The sequence below is a fragment of the Sciurus vulgaris genome (assembly GCF_902686455.1).
Source record: "Sciurus vulgaris genome assembly, chromosome: 3".
NCBI lineage: Eukaryota > Metazoa > Chordata > Mammalia > Rodentia > Sciuridae > Sciurus > Sciurus vulgaris.
Genome location: NC_136463.1, coordinates 80,055,766 through 80,078,472, shown reverse-complemented (window position 1 = coordinate 80,078,472; position 22,707 = coordinate 80,055,766). Strand labels below are relative to the sequence as shown.

Here is a 22,707-nt window from a genome sequence, read left to right as displayed (position 1 = left end):
CTTCAAAATGTGTTGGCAAATAGGGAGCTGCAGCTCAGGGTGTGGACGTGGTCAGCTGGAGGTCCTGGAGGCGGGATGCGGTTGGTCAGGCAGGGGTCCTGGAGGTCGGGTGTGTTTGGTGTGGTTGTGGGATCCTGGAGGCCAGGTGCAATCAGTCGGTCTGGGGTCCCGGTGATAGGGCACAGTCAGTTGGTCTGGGGGTCCTGGCAGGGAGCAGTCAGTCGATGTGAGGGGCCCCAAGGGCAGGGAGTGATCGGTCAGGCTGAGGGATCCTGGAGATGGGGCTCAGTCAGTCCGGCCAGGGGTCCTAGAGGGCCTGGCTATTGTCTCAAAATGGTGGCAGCCACGTGTAATCAAACCTGCAGGTACTGTGACAGAGAACTTCCAGGCAACAGCTGGTAGCTGGTGCTCCACTGGCGGTTGGTGATCAGTTTGCTGACTGTTGTCAGACAATTGGGAGGTGAACCTTATGCATTGGGTGATGGATAGGTGTAAGACAGGCGAGAGGCAGGCAAATAGCGGATGATAGGCGCCTGACAGTGAGCAATCTGCACTCAAAAAAGGCGTTGATATGCTGGCAGACTGCAGGTGATCACAGCAGACAAATGGGGTAAACACCAGGGAATCGATAAGCAGCAAAACCTGCCTCACCAAGAAACAGATATTCTCTGCTTGAAACCGGAGTTACGGAGCGACAAGGAACGTAGCCTCCCTCTAGTCCATCATCTTGGATCCCCCGCTCTTTTTATTTTTTAACCTGAGACAGCGTCACAAGGTTGGCCAGCTGTCCTCGAACTTGCAATCCTCCTGCCTCAGCCTCCTGAGTTACTGGGATTATAGGCGTGTGCTACTGTGCCTGGTTCTGGTGACATCTTTGGAGCAACAGAATGAAGATAGAGTCAGAGTGTGACTTCTTGGCCTAGACCTTCAGCAGTTTTGCAGTTTCCAGTTGGGCCATCTGGAGATCTAACTTCCATGTCAAGAAACAATCCAGTTGGCTCATAGAATCATGAAAAATTATAAATTACTGTTTTAAGACACCATATTCCAAAGTAATTAGTTATGTAGTTAGAGGTAACTGAAAGACATGGTCAACTTTCATTTGGAAACTATGCATTTTTGGATTACTTTGCTATGTAATCCTGTCTGAAGTTTCTGATAATTAGAAAAATCTATAATAATAGAGGTAGTAGTAATAATAATGATAAACAAAATTATCATGACAGAGAGGACTTGACACATATGAAGTTTGCAGTGTGATGAAAATGATAAAAATGATATCCCATTTTTACAAACTATAAATCCCATACAGATATTATTTTTTTCCTCATGTTTCAGGTCAAGAAAACAGTGTCGGATTTTTCCTCAAGAAATGTGGATTGAACTAATATTCATCCTTCCCTCTAAGAAGACAGAAGTTTCTTGTTCCAGGGAGCTCATCAGGACTTGTGGGAAGAGTGGAATTGGGTGGGAGTCAGGATATCTGGGCTGGTTCCAGATGATGGGTAACTCTGAGACCTAGAGCTCCTGCCACAGGAACAGGAGGGGGACCAGGGAGCATGCAGGTGATGGTGGTGGGCACTGTCTGCCCAACCTGCTGCTGGGTGAGCAGGATTGGGGGTGCACTCTAGGTGTCACCCCACTTTCTGGTGATACACACCCCTAACCCCAATGACATGAGATGATGGGATTCAAGGCAGATTTATTGCCATTCTTCCTTTATTCATGGGTCCAGTTTTAATTGACATCCATGCAGATAAGCCTTTGGCTCCTGGGTCGTGAGTACCATTGTTAATAAAGGGGTGAGCAGCTTGCCGCAGCACCATTGCATATTTCTATATTATAAATGCCATAAATTCACCCAGTATGATGTCTCAGCCGCTTAAAATGCAGAGGCTCGCCTTCTTGAACTCGGGCTATGATGGGCTAGTCAGCCCTGGAAGGAGCAGTGCCATGGTCTTATCAGGAAACCTGTACCCTGGGTCCTGACTTTCCACTGCCCTATTCCCCTCATGTCCTTATACATGTCACTCATGTGGTCTATCTTGAGGATGCTGATTCCATGGGGTGGGTGAAAGGGACTCAGGAAGTTCTTTCTGCTTTTAGGTAACTCCCACATGAATCTGTCAGTTTGAGATCCCATTGTTTAGAGTGTCTCAGGCAATACAGCAATATCCAGAGGTGAAAATATTGGATTATGAGAGCTGTGATCTCATCAGTGGATGAATCCATTTGATGGATTAATGATTTGGATGGACTACTGGTTGATAACTATAGGCAAGTGGGGCATGGCTGGAGGAAGTAAGTCACTGGAGATGCTTTTAGGGACTGTCTCTTGTCCCTGGCTCCTCTCCTTTTTCTCTCTCGCTTCCTGGTTGCCATGAGATGTGCAGCTTTCTTCTGCCATGCCCTTCTGCCATGTTGGTTCTGCCTTGGAGCCAACTGACCATGGACTGAACTTCTGAAACCCTGATCAAAATAACTTTCTCCTCTAAATTTTTCTTGTCAGGTATTTTGGTAACAGCATTGAAGATCTGACTAGCACAAAGACCAGTTAATTTGAGTCCTGAAGTTATTCCAACCTGCTGTATTTTTACATTAAAAGGCAAATATCTTAGGAACATCAGAGGACATTAATTTACTTAACATATTTCCTGAGCATCTATTATGCTTCAGGAGGTGGGAATATGGCAGTGAACAAACAAAATCCCTGCCCTCATGCAGCTTCAAATTGAGGAAGATAAACAACGAACAAATAAATATGTAAAATGTGCAGTGTGTCAGATGGTATAAATACTATGTGAAATAAAGATTATGGGAGGAGGTTGGGGAGTGTAGTAGTGGGAGGATTTATGGAATTGTGTACAGCTAGAGAAGTTGGTCAAGAACAGATCCTTGGAAGATTCTTTCTGGGGCCAAACAGATGAATTGGAGAGGGTAGATTTAAGGCTACCTCTCCATATATGGTGGCTTCCTCTCTCCTTGGGCAGGTGCCAGTGGAAAAGAGATCTGAGGAAGAAATCTTATTTCTTTCCAGCCACTTTTGTTTCCTTGTGAAGCTGAGTAATGGTTGGGGCCGTCACATCTCTTGGCCTCTTATCAGCTCCAAGTCTATGAAAAACCATCACATGTTACTCACTTCGGTGTGTTCCTGGGGATTCTTACTGTCCTGTTTCAAGTTCCTGGGCTTGACTTTGAGCAGATTGTGTGTGACCACTGTTGGTTCTGACATGAAAGTCATTGCCTCTTCAGAGAGCCCTAAAAATACCATCCCCCAGAAAACATTAACAAATATATTAGTTCTCCAGGGCTGCCATAACAGAGTGCCACAAAATGGAGGGCTTCACAGCAGAAATTCATTTCTCATAGTTTGGAGACTGGAAATTCAAGGTCAAGGTGTCAGCAGTGTTTGGTTCTTTCTAAGAGCTGTGAGGGAGGGCTCTGTCCTAGGTTTCTCTCCTTGGCTTGTGATGGCCATCTGCTCCTCTGTCTTTACATTATCTCCTGTTTGTGTCTGTGTTTTCATGTCCTCTTATAAACACGCCAGTCATCTTGGATTATGGCCCACTCTAATGCCCTCATTTTAATTTAATTGCATCTATAAAGACTGGCTCTCTAAATACAACACCTTCTGAGATGTTAGGGAATAGGGCTTCAACATATGGATTTTGGGAGAGTGAACCAGCTCAGCCCGTACAGTGAGCAATGTGGCTTTTGCAGAAAATCCAAAATGAACAGGAAGGGTTTACCTTGCACTTTCCAAGGTCACTATTTATGCTTGGGTTATTTGGTTCTCCAAAGTCCCATTTTGACCCTTTCACCACCAGGATTTTCCTTTTTAAATTATAAATTGTTGATCTTTGTCCCCCTGACCATCCAGCTTCACCTTTATTTCTCTTCCCCTTTATTCCCTTGTTCCCCAGAGGGTGTTGCTACCTTAGCCCAGTTAAAAATGCTTATCTTCCAAGGCTCCCTTATAGGTGAAGGTGGCCATGTGACACTCCTCTGGTCACTCAGGTGGGAGTGAAAATCACTAGGTGGTGCTTCTGGGACATATTCTAACTAGTTTTAACGTTTGGCCCTTGGCCATCTATGTCTTCCTGCCTGGACTGACAGTGGACGGCCATTCATGACTTGGAGGTTTACACCAAGTGGTAGAGCTGGCAGGGCTGGAATGCAGAAGGAAGGGGTCTAGGATGACATCTCTGAGCCCTGGGCAACTACATCTAGACTTCTTATATGAGATGAATTGTTTCTTGTTTGTTTAAGGTAGAGCTTTTTGTGGCATTTGACCAATTACAGCCTGACCAATACACAACTATTTTTGCCCCCACTGGCTCAGTGGGGGCAAGCATCAGCTACAGAAACAGTAAGGAAGATCTGGAAGATAGTCTGTGATTAGGTCTCAGATTGGGATTAGTTTATTCAGAACGGTGCCAAGGCATAGGTACTTGGTTCAGGAGCTCCATCTCCCTGGCCAAAAGCTTTTTCACTTCCATTTACAGAACTCGTGGTTGCAATGTGCCTGATCATCTGACGCTTCCTGCTCTTGAATGACCTCTTCTCAGCCTCTAAGAATATCCAAGCCTTCATCCAACAACTTTGCTGGGATAATGTGCCAAGGTGATGCCTGGCATGCACAAATGGTTAGCATTTGATAAATAGACTTCAACTGAGTTAATGAATAGAAGATGACTCTGTGAACTATTACCAAGTAACATATACATATTTACCATGCATTTGATACTCATCAATTTAAGGAAAAGTTTATTTCCTCTCATTGTAAAAATAGCATTAATGAGTCTACTAATGTGTGCTGGTCACTGTGTTAGGTAATTTGCTTTCATTATTGCTTATATTTGTAAGAAATCTTCAAGGTGGAAATTATGTCCAATTTATACATAAGGAAAATGAGATTTAAAAAGCCAATGGCACCAACTTAATGAATGGTGAAGCAAATATTCAAATGCTTGCAAGTGCATGCTCTTTCCAATATAGTATATTGAATGTACTGAACTCCTGCTCAGAAAATAATACATTCTTATTAGTATAATATAGCTATATACCCCATATATATTCTATATATGTCTCATATATATATATATATATACAGAATATATGTGATATATAGAACATACGTATGTAGTTTACACAAAAATTATAGAAAAATAGCAAGAAATAAAAACTTAATACCTCCTTGTAGTTCTGTTTCTACATGTGTGTTTCAGATAGTTGAAGTCAAATTGCAGACAGTTAACTGCCTTTTGCACTTTCTAGGTACTAGACACTGTTGTAAGTTTGACTTTTATTCACCAATCACTCAGCATGAGCATTTTTCATTACCCATGCACTTTAATACTATATCAAATTACCAGTGATTAATGCATTAATCCAAGCTCCTGCCTTTGTGTGTATGCCATTAGTGCCTGCAGGGGTATGCATTTCAGTCTGCTGTGGGAGAAGTTTGGAAGTTTTGGACCTTTGAACCCTTTAGTACATATTTATTTTATGGAGGGCTAAAGTGGGAACATTTTCACATTTGAAAAGGGCACTTTCGGCTCTCATAGCTTACCTTTCTGAAAAAATCACTCCAACTTCCGGTTGATCTGTTAGATTTTTGAGAGGGTTTGATTTGTCCATGTAATGAAATGGAAGGTTTTATTTAACAGAATTCCTGGGGTGTCATCCATGGTGAGAGGAACATTCAGAGGGGACTATAAAAACCACTGTTTGGGTGCAGAACGGGTTACATGCTGCAATCATGGATTTTAGGAAGGAGGCAAAGTTGCATGAAAGGTTGGGAGGTGTAGAGGGTAGAATGTCATAGAACATCATAGCCCCAGAGGGTGGGAACCATACATCATGGGGTATGAAGAAGGCCCACTGTGTGCCCCTGAAAAGTCCCCAAACTGGCCCACAAGGAGATCTGCAGAGAAGTTATTATTATTTTTTTAAAGGTACCAGGTACTTAAAACTAAACTGATAACTTCTTGAACAGTGGTATCATACTGAATCTGACACAAGGCTGCTGATTGTGAAGGAGTTAGAACCTGATTGGTTGAGTCCAGGAGTTTGAGGTGAGCCTGGGCAACATTGGGGCAAGACCCCATCTCAAAGATAACAAATGGAAACCAACAAAAAATCTTAAAGACAAAACTCTGAAGACAAAAATATCTTGAAAGTATCTAGAGAGATTATTGGTTAAAAAAAAAAGAAGTGATTAGAATGAAGATTTCTCTTAAGTCAGCAGAGACCAGAAGGAAGAGTGCTAACATTTTTCAAGTGAGGAGTCATCTTCCTCCAAATACCCTTTCTGCTGCTTTAAACCCACACCACTCTTAATTCCTTTATTTAACATTTCCTTCTCCTTAGCAATATACACACAATGCAAAGTCTCATCTTTGCATTAATGGAAAAGTGAGTCTGGATTTTTTTTTTTTGGGGGGGTTACTGGGGATTGAACCCTGGGGCAATATAACCACTGAGCCACATCCCCAGCCTTTTAAAATATTTTAGTTAGCGGCAGGGTCTCGCTGATTTGCTTAGGGCCTTGCTAAATTGCTGAGGCTGACTTTGAACTCATGATCCTCCTGCCTCAGCTTCCCAAGCCACTGAGATTACAGGTGTGTGCTGCTGCGCTGCTGAGTCTAGATAAATTTTAAAAATAATTATTGTGATTAAAATACCTTAACTTTCAAATGGGTTATTACTAAGCTGTGGAAAATCTATTATTTTGAAAATTTAAGTTGCATCTTAGCTATATGGTAGAATTTCTACTAGTTCTGATAGTTTTAGAGTTTATTTGTTTATTGGTAATTTGTAGATAAACTAGCCAATCATATATTCTCTCTGTCATTCTAAAAGTTTCAGTTCTTGTTTTTATTTCACATATTTATGGCATTGGCTAAAAAAGTTTTCAGAAGGGATAGATAACAATTGTCAGAGTAGATATATTGTTTTGCTTCTAATTTTATAGTGTTTTAGTGTTTCCCAAAGTGTGCTTCTTGGAATTCTGGGTTTCAAGGGTGTATTGGCAATGCTTGTTTTAGTAAAATACATTTTTTTCTGTTTTTCATTTTTATATTGCACAGCCTCTGAGTCACAGGTAGGAAAGTGCTCACTGTGTTTTCTGGGAGGTGTGGCAGGTGAGGACTCCCTTCCTCTCCTTCCTGTTTTGGTAGCACCTCCTGTGCTTCAGTGGTCCAAAAGCACACTTAGGGAAGTGCTACATTAGAGTTCCATGGTGATGTATGCTGTGAGCACTCGGTTGGAATATATTGTGTTAATCAGCTTTCTGTTGCTGTGGCAAATACCAAGATAAGTGGCTTAATTTAAAAAAAGGTTTATTTTGGCTTATAGATTCAGAGATTTCAGTCCATGGCTACTTGGTCCTGAAGCTTTGGGTCCATTGTAGTGAGAGTGGGGGGCAAAAGGACAATCAGTGTAGGTAATGAATGATTGGGTCAGAAAGATGGGGGCTGATTCAAGAGGAAATAAAAAGCTAATACCTCCAGAGTACTTCCCTTCCTCCAACCTGTTGTCAAGGTTACCTGCCTCCAGGGAATTTTTCCTCATTACAAGAAGTTGTTAGTGAATGAATGCCCCTTGAGCTGTTCCCTTCCTGCCTGTACCCCTGGGTGGCTTTGTTCCTGCTGTTGGATCACTCTACCTTTTGGCCCACCTTTTGCCCCACCTTTTGGTCACTAGTCAAGTAGGCAGGATCGGGGAGGAGAAAGCATGAGAACGAAGGAAACCTACAATGTATAAAAGGGGCAGGACACCCCCACTTCTTTGAACACCCAGTTCTGGGCCCCCTTTTCTTTGGAGAAGTCTATCTCTGTTATAGTCTTTAAATAAAACTTGCTTTCTACACTTGCTTTGACTTTTCTTGGGTATTCGGTCTTCACATTGGGCGAATGAGACTTGGCCCTGATTCTCATCACTGGTATCAGTAGCACAGTACATTTTGGTGGGCTGGTGTTGTGGGAGAAGCTGTTCATCTCATGGTTGCAGGGAAACAAAGAGACAGGAAGGTTCCAGGGTCCCAATATCCCCTTCAAGGCATGTCACCAATAACCTACCTTCCTCCCAGTAGGCCCCACCTCCTAAAGGTTCCACCACCTCCCAACAGCATCACAGACTTGTGAACAACCCTTCAATACATGGCATTTGGTGAACCAACCATTCTATGTCCAAATTATAGTAGATGTGTATTTTTATGTTAGGAAAGTATCTTCCTAGTTTTGAAATATTCAGTTCTCTCTGGTACTCAAGGAATTGAATTGGGGAGGGCAAATAATTAAAATAATTCCATTTTTTAATATTACCAAGCTGTTTATAATAAGCACATACTATTTTTAAAATGGAACACAATCCCATCAAATATAAATTCTTCTGGAGAGAACATATTCTGTATGGATTTGACTGGGATTGTTCACTATGAGGAAGAAAGGTACTGTTGGGCAGTCCGTGTGTATGAAAGAGAAAGTTGGGGCTTCAGCATGTCTGTCTTCTTGATGTGGGTGACATGGCTGTCAGCTAGGGGCCATCAGGGCTCTGAGCTTTTTTTCTGCCCATTTCAATTGTAGCCAGATTTGCCCTCAGTAAGTTGAATGAATTCATCTCCTAGGCCAGTTGTTGGCATATTTGTAGGATGAAATAAAATATTTGAATCACTTTTTCTGACATTCCACAAATTCAATTTTCATGTGAAATCATCTCTTAACTCTTCAAAATATGTTTATTTTTTTCCTAAGAAGGTAAAAGTTCCTATTTTTCAAGTGGAAATAAGTTCTCCAAAGCTCCAAATTAGAGCTTTTAATGGTGTTTGTCTTTCCTTGTGATTAAATCCCTTGATCTTGGGCTATCTAGGGCAGGATTTGAGTTTTCTCCTTCCCTCTGTCTTCCCCTTCCTCCCTCTTTTCCTTCTTTATTTCCTTGTTTTTTTTTTTTTTCCCCCTTGAGGAAGATCATTTGAAGGAGAGACTTTCTCTCCTGGTGTGGTATGTTAGTCAGCTTTCTGATGCTAATGAAATACCTGAAACTCTTAAGATGAAAGCTTTATTTTGGCCTCTAGTACTGGATGTTCCAGTCTAAGATTGGTCCCATTTCTTTGAGTGTGTGGTGGAGCAAGTTCTTACATTATGAGCCAGGAAGCAGAGTGAGTCAGGAAGAGATGGGGTCCTCTGATCCCTTTCAAGGGCACTCCCCCAATGACCTAAGGGCCTTCCACTAGACCCCACTTCCTAAAGGTTCTACCACTTCTCAATAGTGCCACCTTGTGGATCAAGCCTTTACCACACGAGTCTTTGTGGGAACACTCATCTAAACCATTGTAGATGGTCTTTTCAAAATATTTTTATTTTAAAATAACCAATTGGCAGAATCTAGAAGATCCACCGAAGAAAAGGACTAACAACAACAACAATGACCACTAAGAATAATTACAATGGCTAAGCATATGCTATATGGGAGGGACTTTTCTAAAGACTTTGCATGCATCTTCTTGTTTGATCCTTACAGCATTCCTGTGAGCAAGACTTATGTGTATTTTAGAGTTTGGGAAACAGAGGTTCAGTTATTTGCTCAAAATCATGCAGCTAGTAATGACAGAGCCAGGACCAGAGTCCATGGTTCTTCACCATCTACTCTAAGCAGCTAAGCTCATTAAAAATTAGCGATAATAAGTGATTTCAAATTAAGGAGATGTATTAGTTTTTTTTTTTTTTTTCTCACTGTGACCAAAATACCTGACAAGAACAACTTAGAGGAGGAAAGGTTTATTTTGGATCAGTCTCAGAGGTTCAGTCCATGGTCAGCAATTCCATTGCTCTGGGCCTGAGGTGAGGCAGAACATGATGGCAGGAGGGCATGGGGGAGGGAAGCATCTTAGGTCATGGCAGCACAGAAACAGAGAGAGGGAGGAGCAAAGAATAAGATAAAATCCCCAAGTCTGGCCCCCAGGGACCTAATTCTTCCAGCCACACACGGCTGCCTATAGTTACCCCCCAGAACCTCACCTCACTGAGTCCTCACCCGAGCCCCACACATGTTCACCACTAGCTCAAACTTTTACCAGCCCTGTTATACCAATATCGACATGCAGAACAGAATCCATGTGGAAGGACTTGGATCCCACTGTACTCCCAGGTTCAGGGAGGACTTAATTTTTCTGCAAAAAATTTGACTTATTTGATGATTGTATATCTTGCAACTATGATAAACACTAATTATAACTTTTGGAGGATAGATATCGTTGGATATCCACAGAGAGCTGTTTTGCAAATAAACACAGTTTTACTTCCCTCCAACCTGTTTGCCTTCTATTTCTTTTCTTGCCTTATTTGTACTGACTAGACTCATCAGTACAAGGTCAAATAGAAGGGATATCAAACACCCTGTTTGTTTCTTCTCTTTTAGGAAAATCATGAAGTCTTTCGTCATTGAATATGATATTAACTACAGGTTTTCTCCACGATGCCCTTTACCAGGTTGATGTAATTGCTTTCTATTGCTAGTTTGCAGAAACTTTGTTCAGGATGGATCATGGACTTTGTCTCATGCTTTTTCTGACTCTCTTGAGATAATCGTGATTTTTCTATTTCAGAATATTAATATGGTCAGTTTGCAATGATTGATTTACCAGATTGATTCACTGGAATGATTTTACCAGTTTACATCTTTTACCAGTCTTTTGTTTCTGGGATAAACTTCACCTAGATATGATTAATTATTCTTTTTATATATCATTGGATTTGGTGGATTTTTTTTTTTTGCAATCATGGGTATTTATTTGAAAATCATAGATATTATATCATTGGATTTGATTGGCTAAAATTTTGTTTAGACATTTTGCATATTTTTAAAAGGAACATTGATCCGTAGTTTTATTGTTTGTAATGTCTTTGATTTTGAGGTCAGGGTAGTACTCTGACAGATGAGTTGGGAAATGGTCTCTCCTTTTCAATTTTCTGGAAGACTGTGTACCACTCACTGATAGTCATTATTTCTTACGTACTTGGTAGAATTTACCAGCCATCTGGAGCCATCAGAAGTTTCCTTTGTGTAAAAGTTTTTAGCTGCACATTCAATTTCTTTAATAGTTATAGGGATGTTCTTATGCTCTAGTTCTTCTTGACTGACTTTTGCCAATTTTTTTCTCTTTTTAAAATTTCATGGGTTCATATTAATTATACAGTGAGTTTCATTGTGGCATATCTGTGCATGCATATGATTTAATTAGTTCACACCCTAGTACCTTCCCTTGCCTACTTCCCCTTCCCCATTGTCCCCTTCCTACACCTAATGTTCTTCTTCCTATTTTCATGAGATTCCCTTTCCCACCTTTTTTTTCCTCACTGTAACTTCCACATATGAGAAAAAAATACAGCACTTGTTTCTGGGTCTGGCTTATTTCAATTAACATGATGCTATCCAGTTCTGTCCATTTTCTTGCAAATAAGATGATTTTGTTCTTTTTAAAGACAGAATAAAACTCCATTGTGTATATATACCACATTTTCTTTATTCATTCATCTATTGAAGGACACCTAGACTTATTCCATAACTTGACTATTATGTATTGTGCCGCTATAAACAGAGGAAGGCATGTATCTTTAAAGTAGGTTGTCTTTAATTCTTTGAGATAGATATTAATGAATAGTGTAGCTGGATAATATGGTAGTTGCAATTTTAGTTTTTTTTTTCTCTTCGCCACATTTTTTTTGTTGGTGCATTATAGTCATATATAATGGTGGGATTCGTTGTTACATGTTAGTACATACACACCAGATAACAATACAATTTGGCAAGTATTCCTCCCCAGCACTTCCTCAGGGAGGACTTTATAACCTCCCACTTGTTGTCTCAGTCCTACCCAGTCAAGTGTCAGTTTAGACCTGAGTCAAGGGGCAGGTCTCGCAGGGAAGTAGAGACAGGAATCTTGAGAGAAGTGACCAAAGTAGATATGTATCATATGTGAAACTTATCTGATCATAAAAGGAAGCTATGTTCATTACAAAATACAGAATTGTATTCACAATAAGTGATAAAAGTCTCCCATTATCTTACCACTAGACAGAATCATTGCTGTTATATTCCACCAACCATTTTTCTGTGTGTATGATGACTGCAACAGTTCTGTACCTTCTCTGTTTGCTGTTAGAGTCACACTCTGATCATCCATTCTCATTCCATTAAGTCTTATTCAAAAGACATTCTTTTTATTAGCTCTATAAGATATTCTATTTCTATTCTGTTCTCTTTATATCATTTGTTTTATAGCTGAATGAATGAAGACAGGGATGAATTCACTAATATTTTAAATACTTCTTATAACCTTCTTGTGATTTGGGTCCATTTATTGAAGACAGCAATAGCCCAGCAGGATTCTTGTTTCAGTGAGAACAGAATGGATGGAGAAAAGTTGGAGAAAGTCAGTCTTGTTCCATGGGGTGTATGTATGTATGTATGTATGTGATGTGTGTATGCATTTGTGTTTTTGCATGTGTATGCATATGGTGCATATGTGTGTATGTGAGGTGTGTGTGTATGTGTGCTGTGAACGTGGTATGTGTTGGTGCATGTAAGTTGTGTGCATTGTGGTACATGTGTTTGTATTGTGTGTGTGTTGTGTGTCATTGTGACACATGTGTATGTCTGTATATGTTTGGGCTTTGTGTAGAGGGAATGGCTTTGGATACCAGAATTCTGCCCCATGCCCTTCAGGGACTTCTTCCATTCCACCTTAATATTCCAGAAGCTCCTCAACTTTGAGCTTTATAAAGCTGGTCTGAGATGTGTTTTGTTGGCCAGATGTCTTTTTAGAATAGTATGAAAGAAACTAGGTTCATCTAGTTTCTTTCTGATGGGTTTCCTCATTTTCCTAGGCTTAAAATTTGAAACCATAAATGTTAGCCTTCAAAACCTTTTTCAAAAGCACAAAAAGGCCAGGTGAGGTGGTGCACACCTGTAATCCCAGTAACTTGGGAGGCTGGGGCAGGAGAATTGCAAATTCAAGGCCAATTTCAGCAACTTAGTGAGGCCTTAAGCAAAATAGTGAGAACCTGTCTCAAAAAAGAAAAAAAAAACAACAACAACAACAAAAAAACAAACGGTTTGGGATGTGGCTTAGTGGTTCAGTGCCTCTGGGTTCAATACCTGGTACCAAAAAAAAAAAAAAAAAAGCACAGAAAAGGACTTTTTGGAATGAAACCTTCATAACTTATTCCAAACAAACTCTGGTACAGACTGTTAGGATAAAGTTCTGGGCTTCTTACTTTTTTTTTTTTTTTTAGTTTTGGTACTAGGGATTGAACTCAGGGACACTTGACCACTGATACACATCCCCAGCCCTATTTTGTATTTTATTTAGAGACAGGGTCTCACTAGTTGCTTAGTGTCTTGCCATTGCTGAGGCTAGCTTTGAACTCATGATCCTCCTGTCTCAGCTTCCTGAGTTGCTGGGATTACAGATGTGCGCCACTGTGCCCAGCTTACTTGTCTTTATCTTAGCCTACAGTAGCCATTCTCCAAAGATGCTCTCTAACCTAGTCTGCCAGTATTCATGGCACAGGGGCTAAGGTTTTGATCAGTAGAGTGTATGGAAGTCATCTGCATGACTTCTGAGGTTAGGTCATTAGAAGATATGCAACTTTTGATAGGAGTCATTTACTGTCTTTGGCAGCCATGCTGGGAGGAGGTCAAACTAGCCAGGTGGAGAGGCCGCATGGAGTGAGATGCAGGGTAGTACCAGCTGTGGGGCCAGTTATGTGGGGGAAGAAGTCATCTGTGATGTCCATTCCAGTTGTGCCTTCAGATGGCTCCAACTCTAGGCATCTTCTAGCCACATGAAAAACTCTAAATAAAAGCCATCCATCTGATCCCACTAACCCACAGAGTCAAAGGGGATAATGGTAAATGTTTGTTTTAAGTCACTAAGTTTTGTGGTGCTTTGTTGCACAGCATCAGACACGCAAACTAATTAAAAGACATACTTTAAGTGTCTGCTGACCTCAGGAAACTGGGAACTCTTTGAAGGCAGGACACTCATCTTAGTGTTTCTGGTACTGTGAGAGTTAAAACTTGCAGCATGGCTGACAAGACTGGACAAACAGTCCTTTTCCTGAAAGTCCTGGGATAACAAAAGAAGCAGGTGCAGATGCTCCTTGACTTACATTGGGGTCACCTCCTGATAAACCCATCATGAATTGAAAATACCCTTCAGTTGAAAGTGCATTCAGATGAACAAATTACAGAGTGGAGTACTTGTTAGTGGAAACATTGTTAGAAACTGTACGGAGAAATGCCTGCGATCTGCTAATCCCTTTCCCATTTTCTGCTTACGCTCTTCTATGGGGTGCTTCCATTCCAGGCTCTCATCAGGCAAAAAAATCGACAGAGGCCAATTTTTTTCTTTATACACTTTAAAAAAGTAAATAGGGTCATCCTTCAGTATCTATGGGAGATTAGTTCCAGGACCCCCTGTGGATACCAAACGCCACAGAATACTCGAGTCCCTTATATAAAAATGGGACTTTTCGCATAACCTGTTTCCCTCCTCCTGTATACTTGAAGTCATCTAGATTGCTTATGGTACAATGTAAATGCTGCTGCATAAACAGGTGTTATACTGTATTGTTTAGGAATATAGGTAAGGAAAAAGTCCGTATGTGCTCAGTATAGACAGTTTTTGTGTTTTTGATGCACAGTTGGTCCAATCCATGAAGTTAGAAACTGTGGCTATGCAGGGCCAAACGTGCAGACAGTTCATTTACTAGACACACTCAGCAGTGCAGCATCTGAGCTGTGATCTTCCCTCTGATGGTCCGTGGCTGGAAGCTCTAGAAGAATGCAGGCCTCAAAGCGTGCTGGCCACCAATGGAGGACTGTGGAGTTCCTGCAGTCCTTCCTTCTTTCCTTCTTCCCTCCCTTCTGTCCTCCCTGTCCTCCTCTTCTTCTTCCTTCTCTCTCTTTCTTCTGGTACTTGGGATAGAAACTAAGGTCACTGTACCCCTAAGCTACATCCCCAGCCCCCACCCCACCCCTCCTTTACAATTTTGAAACAAAATCTCCTAAATTGCAGAGGCTGGCCTCAAACTTGTGATGCTCCTGTTTCAGCCTCCCAAGTAGCTGGGATTACAGGTGTGCACCACCACGCTGGGGTTTGGGGAGTAATTTTCACAAGTAAAATTGAGTTCATCTGGGTATTGGTGTAAAGGAAGGATTGAGCTACTTGCTAAATCTTACCCAGTTTTCAGTTTTCAACATAAGTAGACCAGCCCCTGGCTCTGATTCCTGGCTCTTAAAAGCTTTAAAACACCGATTCGCTCAAAAAATGATTTCCAGGCCAGACTCTGCCAAGTGAAACCTTTTTCCTAAACTGGGAGAAAAGACGTTGCAGCACCCAGGGCCTGTAGGCGCGATACTTTCACTCCGTCAGCTGCAGTTCTCCAAAATGACCAAAAGAGGGCAGTAGACACAAACGATTCCACCTGGCTCCAAGGCCCTGGCCGCTTTCAATGTTGCCTCAAAACCTGGATTCCGCTTGAGCTTCTTGGCCTTTTGGTAAGCTTCTGAAGCACATAATCCTTAGTAGAACACGATGTTAATTAGGAAGCCAAAAATGGGAAAGGAAACAGAGTGAAAGCAAGCCAACAAACAGAACAATGCTGAATGAAGGATAAAAATGATTTTGCTCGTGTGACAGAGGGCAGACTGGCTCTGACTTAGGAAGAACTGGTGTTAGGTGCCTCACTTTCCTCGAGTCCCGGCTCACTTCTGAAGGGGCATCTTGGGCATAGTGGTAGGTGGTGGTGGCCTAAGTATCTGATCTCCTAGCTAAGACTTTGCAGACTGCAGCCCTGGTATCTCCTAACTAGAACTTTGCAGTCACCAGCCGAGGAGGCATCTTTGCCAGGGTCACCCCATCCCTTCCATGGTTCTGGCCTGGGGACCAAGATCTTCCTCTCTGCGGCATCCTGCATCTTGCATCCCCCTTCACCCTGCTGTTAGCCTCCCTCATACTCAGCTCTGGGTTCCTCTCCCATCTTTCTCAAGGGAGCTTCAGGCACCCAGGAAGGATCTGGGGTGCTCCAGGGTCATTCTTAATAAGCAAGGGCTGAGGACTCTCCTGTGCACCAGACTCTCCACTCATGAAGCCATGAAGGTGACAGTGGTGGGGACAGCACTGCTGTGATTGACATAGTGTTGGTAAGTATTGTCGTAAGTATCTGTTTATACACCAGACAGCAAAGGAGCTGTGGAGGGGCAATGGAACTGCAGAATGCTGTTGGAGTACCACAGATGTGAGCAGAGGCCAGGCCAGCCTTTTTGTAAGAGCAGTTTTCAACTTAGAGAAAAATTGCTGCACTCTCACAACAAACCTCTCATCCAACTTCCATCATGACTCATGTCCTACATTAGCATGGTACACTCAGTGAGCCAGTACAGATGTTACTATAACTAAAATCCATACATTACTCAGATTTCCTTAATTTTTACCTTTTTTCTGTTTCAGGACCCCAACCAATATACCATACTACATTTGGTTGTTAAGTCTCTTATGTCTTCTTACTCTCTTCTTGGCTGGGGGAGTTTCTTAGATTAGCTTTGTTTTTCGGGACCTTGACAGTTTTGAGGAATATTGGTCAGGTGTTCTGTAAAACATCATTCTTTTGGCAGTGGTCAAATGTTTTTCTCTTTTTTTTTTTAGACTGGGATTATGTATTGGGGGCAAGAAAGCCACGTAAGATTTTTTTTTTTTTAATTTGGTGGTACTAGGGATTTAACATAAGGTCTCTCAATGCTAGGCAAGCACTCTACCACTGAGCTACATCATTGGCCCTATATGACATTTTTAATAACATGATATGTTATATAAAGAATAGAAAGGAAATTCAGTCTTTCAGTCTTTCCTCCAACATGAGTGACCCATCATGTTAGAGTTTTGGTTAGATATTGGTGAGAATGAAATCCTTTGCTTTCCATTTTAAATGCATTCTGACTGGAAGAATTTTCTGTGGTATACCTTCTGACTATGCACACTTCACTCTGCATTTCTCTTCCCCTGACCACATACTTCCAGGTGCCTTAGAACAGGCTGATTTGGAGATATGAATCTATGGCCTTAAACCTCCTGCCAGGATGCTAGGTAAGTTGGAAGAGCAGGTGGGGTTGTCCTAAAGCATTCCTGTTGATGCAAATTCCAACAATACAGCTCCCCAAACCCAAAGGAACATATGACCAACACCACTTCTCATTAGCTGGGTTCCAAAAATGACCTCAGCACTACCAAGCAAGAGGGTGGTGACAAAAGAGACAGAATAGCGAGTGATGGCTAAACTGACTAATAGCAGCTCAATCATCATTTGCTAAGACTAGAGGAAAATTTAAGAGCATGTTGCTAGGGCCCCTCCCTAAATTTCATGGGGCTGCTGTAAGTGGTTGGCTCTGAAAATTAAGCTATGTTTACCTAAAATTTAATCTACTCCAGTCGGCAAATCTTTTGGTACTATTACTGTATCGCTGTTTGGATTTGCAGGTACAACTTTCTTGGGCTTCTGACAGTGGGGAAGCAGGAGTGTTTCCACCAAACCAATGTAACTCATCTCCTACTAGTTCTATAACTACTGCTGACTATCACATGGTCTCCAGTGGCCCTAATTAAGCCATAGTCATCTCTTTACCCACACCCTTTGTAATTTTCAAATACTGTTGAGCTACTGGCTTCATTCACTTTATGAGGAAGAGCTAGTCTGCAGCTACCCAGGCAGTAACTGTTCTGGTATTTCCCTCCTCCTTCTGGGTTGGAGTCCACCTGCTCCCTCAGCCTCACTGTTCAGGGCCATTTCTGCCATTGTAGTTCTGACCAACCTAGAGCCATCAAAGAGGCCAAGCCTTCCAGACCCCACCACAACCCCCCATACCACTCTACTTCCTGTTTCTTGGTATGAAGATTTTAGTCAGCCAAAATCAGGATTTGTTTATTCCTCCATCTTTCTTTCTTTTTTTTGGGGTGGGCATTACCAGGGATTGAACTCAGGGGCACTTGACCACTGAGCCACATCCCCAGCCCTATTTTGTATTTTATTTAGAGACAGGGCCTCACTGAGTTGAGGTAGCACCTTGCTTTTGCTGAGTCTGGCTTTGAACTTATGATCCTCCTTCCTCTGCTTCCTGAGCCTCTGGGATTATAGGCATGTGCCACCATGCCACATGTATTCCTCCATCTTTTTAACTCAACCAGCTTCTCATTCTCAACAAGTAGAATTCAAACTCTTTCTAAAGCAGGTCAGCCATCTTTATTCCCTTCTGGCCACCAGAGCTTGCTGAACATTGCATGTGTGCAAGTCCCCTGTAGATTTTTGACAGTAGCTTCCAAGAGCTGCTCTTCAGTATTCTCTTTGCTTCCTTTCTTTCTTTTCCTCTTTCTTTCTTCAGCGGAGTGTGGCATGACCATTGCTACTGGGCATGAGCAGAGCTTTGTTCTCTTCAATGTATGGGTCAGGTGTGGCTATGTTTGCATGTGTCTCCTGGAGACCTGTTAGCCAGAGGGCTTTCTTTACAGAACCTAAGTGACTAAGGGCTTGTGAGGAATGCTTTCTGGCCAAGTAAAACTGACCCAGGGCACAGGCACTGGTCTGAAGATGCTGCCCACAGTAGAGCACTGTCCTCCTGTACACTGGTGGGGTATTTTTGCCAAGGAAGAAGATGCAAATAGAGAGATTTTTGATTTAGACAAAGGCTGGGGATGGTGAAACTTGTCGGAGTCCAGGGTGGGCTGTGGTCTCCTCCACCCTCGTGAGACTGGTCTCATCGCCTTGCACACCACTACTGCACATTTGCTCTGACTAATTATGTCTCACGTCCAGTTGTTTCTGATTCTTCTCAGTGCTGTGTGTGAGCCATGCTGGATGCAGGGAGAAGTTTGAGTGACATCTTGGTTATGATATTCCCACACCCAGGTGCTATGTGGAGAAGGCGAAGGGCCAGCAATGTTAATCAGACTCAAGTCTTCACTTTAGCTAGACATGAAAAGAGGAGAAGAATATGAAGTCCAGAGAAGGGAGAGCAAAGCAATAAAGAAAATGGAAATCTTTAGATATTTGGTGAGTCTACTCTCTAAAACTGGCGAAGTACCAAGGAAATGAATTGGAGAACTGCACAAAGCCTGACTTTCAAAGGCCAGATATTTCCTTGGGGCAAAGGAAGGGGCAGGAAAGGGCAAAGCTACCCTATAAAGCAATCCTTTTCTTACTTTTTGCAGATGCCTGGAATATTAACTGAAAGGATGAGAAAACAGTTCAGTTTCACATGAGGCTTCTCCAGGCTGCTGACCCTGTTCCTGTCACACCTCAGACTTGTCAGGAGTCAGAAATGGTGGAGCTCTTTGACTCTCTTCTCTAAAGTGGGCAATGACAGTCACTGGACACTTAGAACATGCTAATTTCTGTGCTAAGTGTTGTCCCTACATCTCTTCTTTGGCAGCTTATATCTCTGGGAGCTAGGCTCTACTGCCATCTCCAGTTTACAAAAGAGAACACTGAGGCTCTGTGGGTTTTGTCACATGCTGGAAGATTCCACACTGGTGAGCAGGCTGGATTCCTTATGAGTGAGTGCAGTGGTATCATATTGCTTCTACTGAAACCCTTGGGTCTAAGGGTCCTGAGAAAAACTGGAATCCTAAGTTTTAGGACGGAAAGTTGGGAAGGCCACACTGCCTCCACTCCTCACTCTCACCACGCTCTGTGCTGCCTCCATTCTTCTGCCACCTCGTACCAGATGGCTTGGGCAGCTGGCAGCCCTCTAAGCTTGTAATTGAGAGTAGATAGAAGGTGGGTGCAATGGCGCATGCCTGTGATCCCAGTGGTCACGAGGCTGAGGCAGGAGGATCACAAGTTCAAAGCCAGCTTCAGCAACTTAGTGAGGCTAAGCAACTTAGTGAAACCCCATCTCAAAATAAAAATAAAGAGAAATAAAATAAAAAGGGCTGGGAATGTAGCTCAGTGGTAAATTGCCCCTGGGTTAAATCCCCAGTATCCCTTCCTGCCCTCTTGCCCCCAAAAGAAAGTAGATGGAGAAGTGAACTCTGGTTGGGAGAAGGGATTGCTTTCTATAGTCCCTCTGGGGGCACTGGGGCTACTTGGCTCAGCCTGGCTCCCCTGAAGAAGGACAGGAAAGAGAGTAGCCTGTGCCTCTGCTGCATGCAGCTCTCTGCCTCAGCTCTGAGATGTGTGTTGAACCCGTGGTCACTGACGTAACTTACCTGCAATGGTACTGATGTCACTGAAAGTAGCTGAGAAACTAGAAGGGCCAAAGACCCATTGATGGGGAGGCTGAGCTTTCTTCCCTCCTCCGTCCCTTTCCTACCTACACCTAATCTGTGACCACAGAGAGGATGGGGGCTTAGAAAGTGGAATTACTACCAGTCAGTATAAATGAGAAGTTTCAGCTTCGTCTGTAGCTGAGCTAAGAGCTCTCAGTGCATACCCACTCTATTTAGGGATCCTATTAGGACTTCCTGAAAAGTGGCTGTGGTGTCGATATGCACCGTGGTTGATTTACAGCCATAGTGAGCCTAGTCATCATCAGACTGGAAGTGGACCTCGGGAGAAAGGGGTGCAGAGGCAGGTACTGGGGAGTCACCAGAGGGAGAGAAGTAGGGGCAATAAAAGTTACCAAAAGATCATTCTCAGGCTGGGGATATTTAAGGGCAATTTCAAAGGGGAAAGGAAAATCAGGCAACAAATATGGAGTGTGGGCTTGAGAGACATGCTTGGAGGAAGAGCTGCATCTCCAGAGTTTGTCAGAAAGAGAACATTCAGGTGAGACTCAGTAGAGCCAGCCTGGAGACACGCAGGTGTCCCCTGACCCAGGCAATCTGGCCTATGGCCCAGCACTGATTCTGAGGGAAGGAGGACAGGATGAGAGATCAAGGCTGGAGCCCACTGACTTTAAGTAGAGACACCCACCCTCCTGCTGCCTTCTCTCTTGTGATGCAAGACCTTTGGGGTGATTCCCTAAATCTCAGGACATTTTGTTCCCATCTGACTGAGCCCCCAGGTTGGGTTGGATAATGCTGATTGTACTACCGGTTGTAAACCAGGGTTCTGAGGCCACAGTGTCAGGAGGTGGGGACTTCACCTCCTACCCAGATTTACCTAGGCAACCCTGGAGAATTTGGGAGAGAAACCTTCTGCTGGGCCAACTCACGTCCCCCTTCTACAAAAGCAGGAGACACCTGGAGAAGCTTACCTGTCCTTTGTGGCTGTACAGTTCATTCCTGGAAAATGGGATGGGACTGTACTTGGTAGTGGTTCTTGGCATATGACTCCATATATAGGGCTCAATGCTGTGGCCTCAGATGGCGGGATTTCCTCCTTGGTGAAGAGAGAAGGCCTTTCCCAATTTAGACTGTAGACACTGAGGTTTGTTTGCTGCTGTGGAGAGGACAGAGCATTTGATAGAAGATGGGATCTAGGCAGGCAGGAGCCTGCAGTCTTTCCCTGCCATCTCAGAGGAGCTGGAGAGGCAGGCGAGCAGCCAGCAGAGTTCTGGCGGTCCTGGTGGAGTAGGGAGGGGTCCGGCAAGCCCTCAGTAACTTGAGGCCCTCAGCAGAGAGGCTTTGTTCTCCTCCCCAGTCTGGACCTCAGGAAACGTCCCTTCCCTGTCCCAACATGGGATGCCTGCATCAGAGCACAAATGGGATGGGGCTGGGGGCAGAGAGATGGTGTGAACTGGCATTCCTGGGCTGCCTGGCCCCCACGTGGCTTGACAGTGAGCTCTGGTCTTGCATCCCCATGGGAGGGGCAGCTGAGTGGGGGTCAGTGGAAATGTGTCTTGAGTGCTCCCTACCTCCAGGGCTACAGCCAGCTTGCAAGTCACAGGCGAACCTGAACCTGTTTTCTGGCTCTGCCCCTTCCAAATCAGTGTCCCTAGCCGAAACAAGTGCTGCTGGCCAATATGTTTGGGACAGACTCCCAGTTCCCATTCGGGCCCCATGATTACAAATTAACAAGAGAATCTTCCCTTCCCCCTGTTGCAGATTGGTCCTGGGTTTCTGCAGCCAGGAATTCAGTCTCAGGCATCATCTCTGGGGACGTCCTGGAGGAGGGCATGGCTGTTTTCCACAACATCAACCTCCAAGAGTCAGGGCTGCTCCTTAACTACCTGCTATGGATTGACCATGAATTTATTTAAGCCCTCCCTGAACCTGTTTATGTTTCATTAAACTCTTTTATTGATCCTCTTAATTTTCCTTTGCTGATTTACTCCGGGCCTTGACTTCACTCCCCTCTCCCTGGGACTCTGTTTCAAGGGTTTCCAACGTGTGTCAGTACCCTGGGCTCCCTGCAAGTGCCACAGCCAGCAGAAACCAGCCTCCCGCAGCCACCTGCCACTTTTCATGCCCCTCCCTCATCCTCCTGCTCTTCTGGAACCCAGAGGAAAGCCAGGCCTCCTCTACTCCCACCTCCATTCTCCATTTGCTTTTAAACAATGAATCTTTTTTTTTGCAGTGCTGGGGATCGAACCCAGGGCCTTGTGCTTGTGAGGCAGGCACTCTACCAACTGAGCTATCTCCCCAGCCCCAAACAATGAATCTTTGATGGTGGAACTTCAGGCTACCATTATCTAGTGGTGGAGATATTTTTGGACAGGAAGTCCTTTAAACTCCACTTTATATGTGACTCTCTATTTCACTTTTGGCAA

General features: G+C 43.3%; 1 long non-coding RNA gene across 1 annotated transcript; it reads left to right on the top strand.

Moving 5' to 3' along the window:
* Positions 1-255: 255 nt before the first annotated feature.
* On the top strand, positions 256-22,482 carry LOC306655647. Its single transcript, XR_013762307.1, has 5 exons — positions 256-4,623; positions 16,057-16,209; positions 17,084-19,106; positions 19,265-19,609; positions 22,043-22,482. It is a non-coding gene; the product is annotated as an uncharacterized lncRNA (long non-coding RNA).
* The last annotated feature ends 225 nt before the right edge of the window (positions 22,483-22,707 follow it).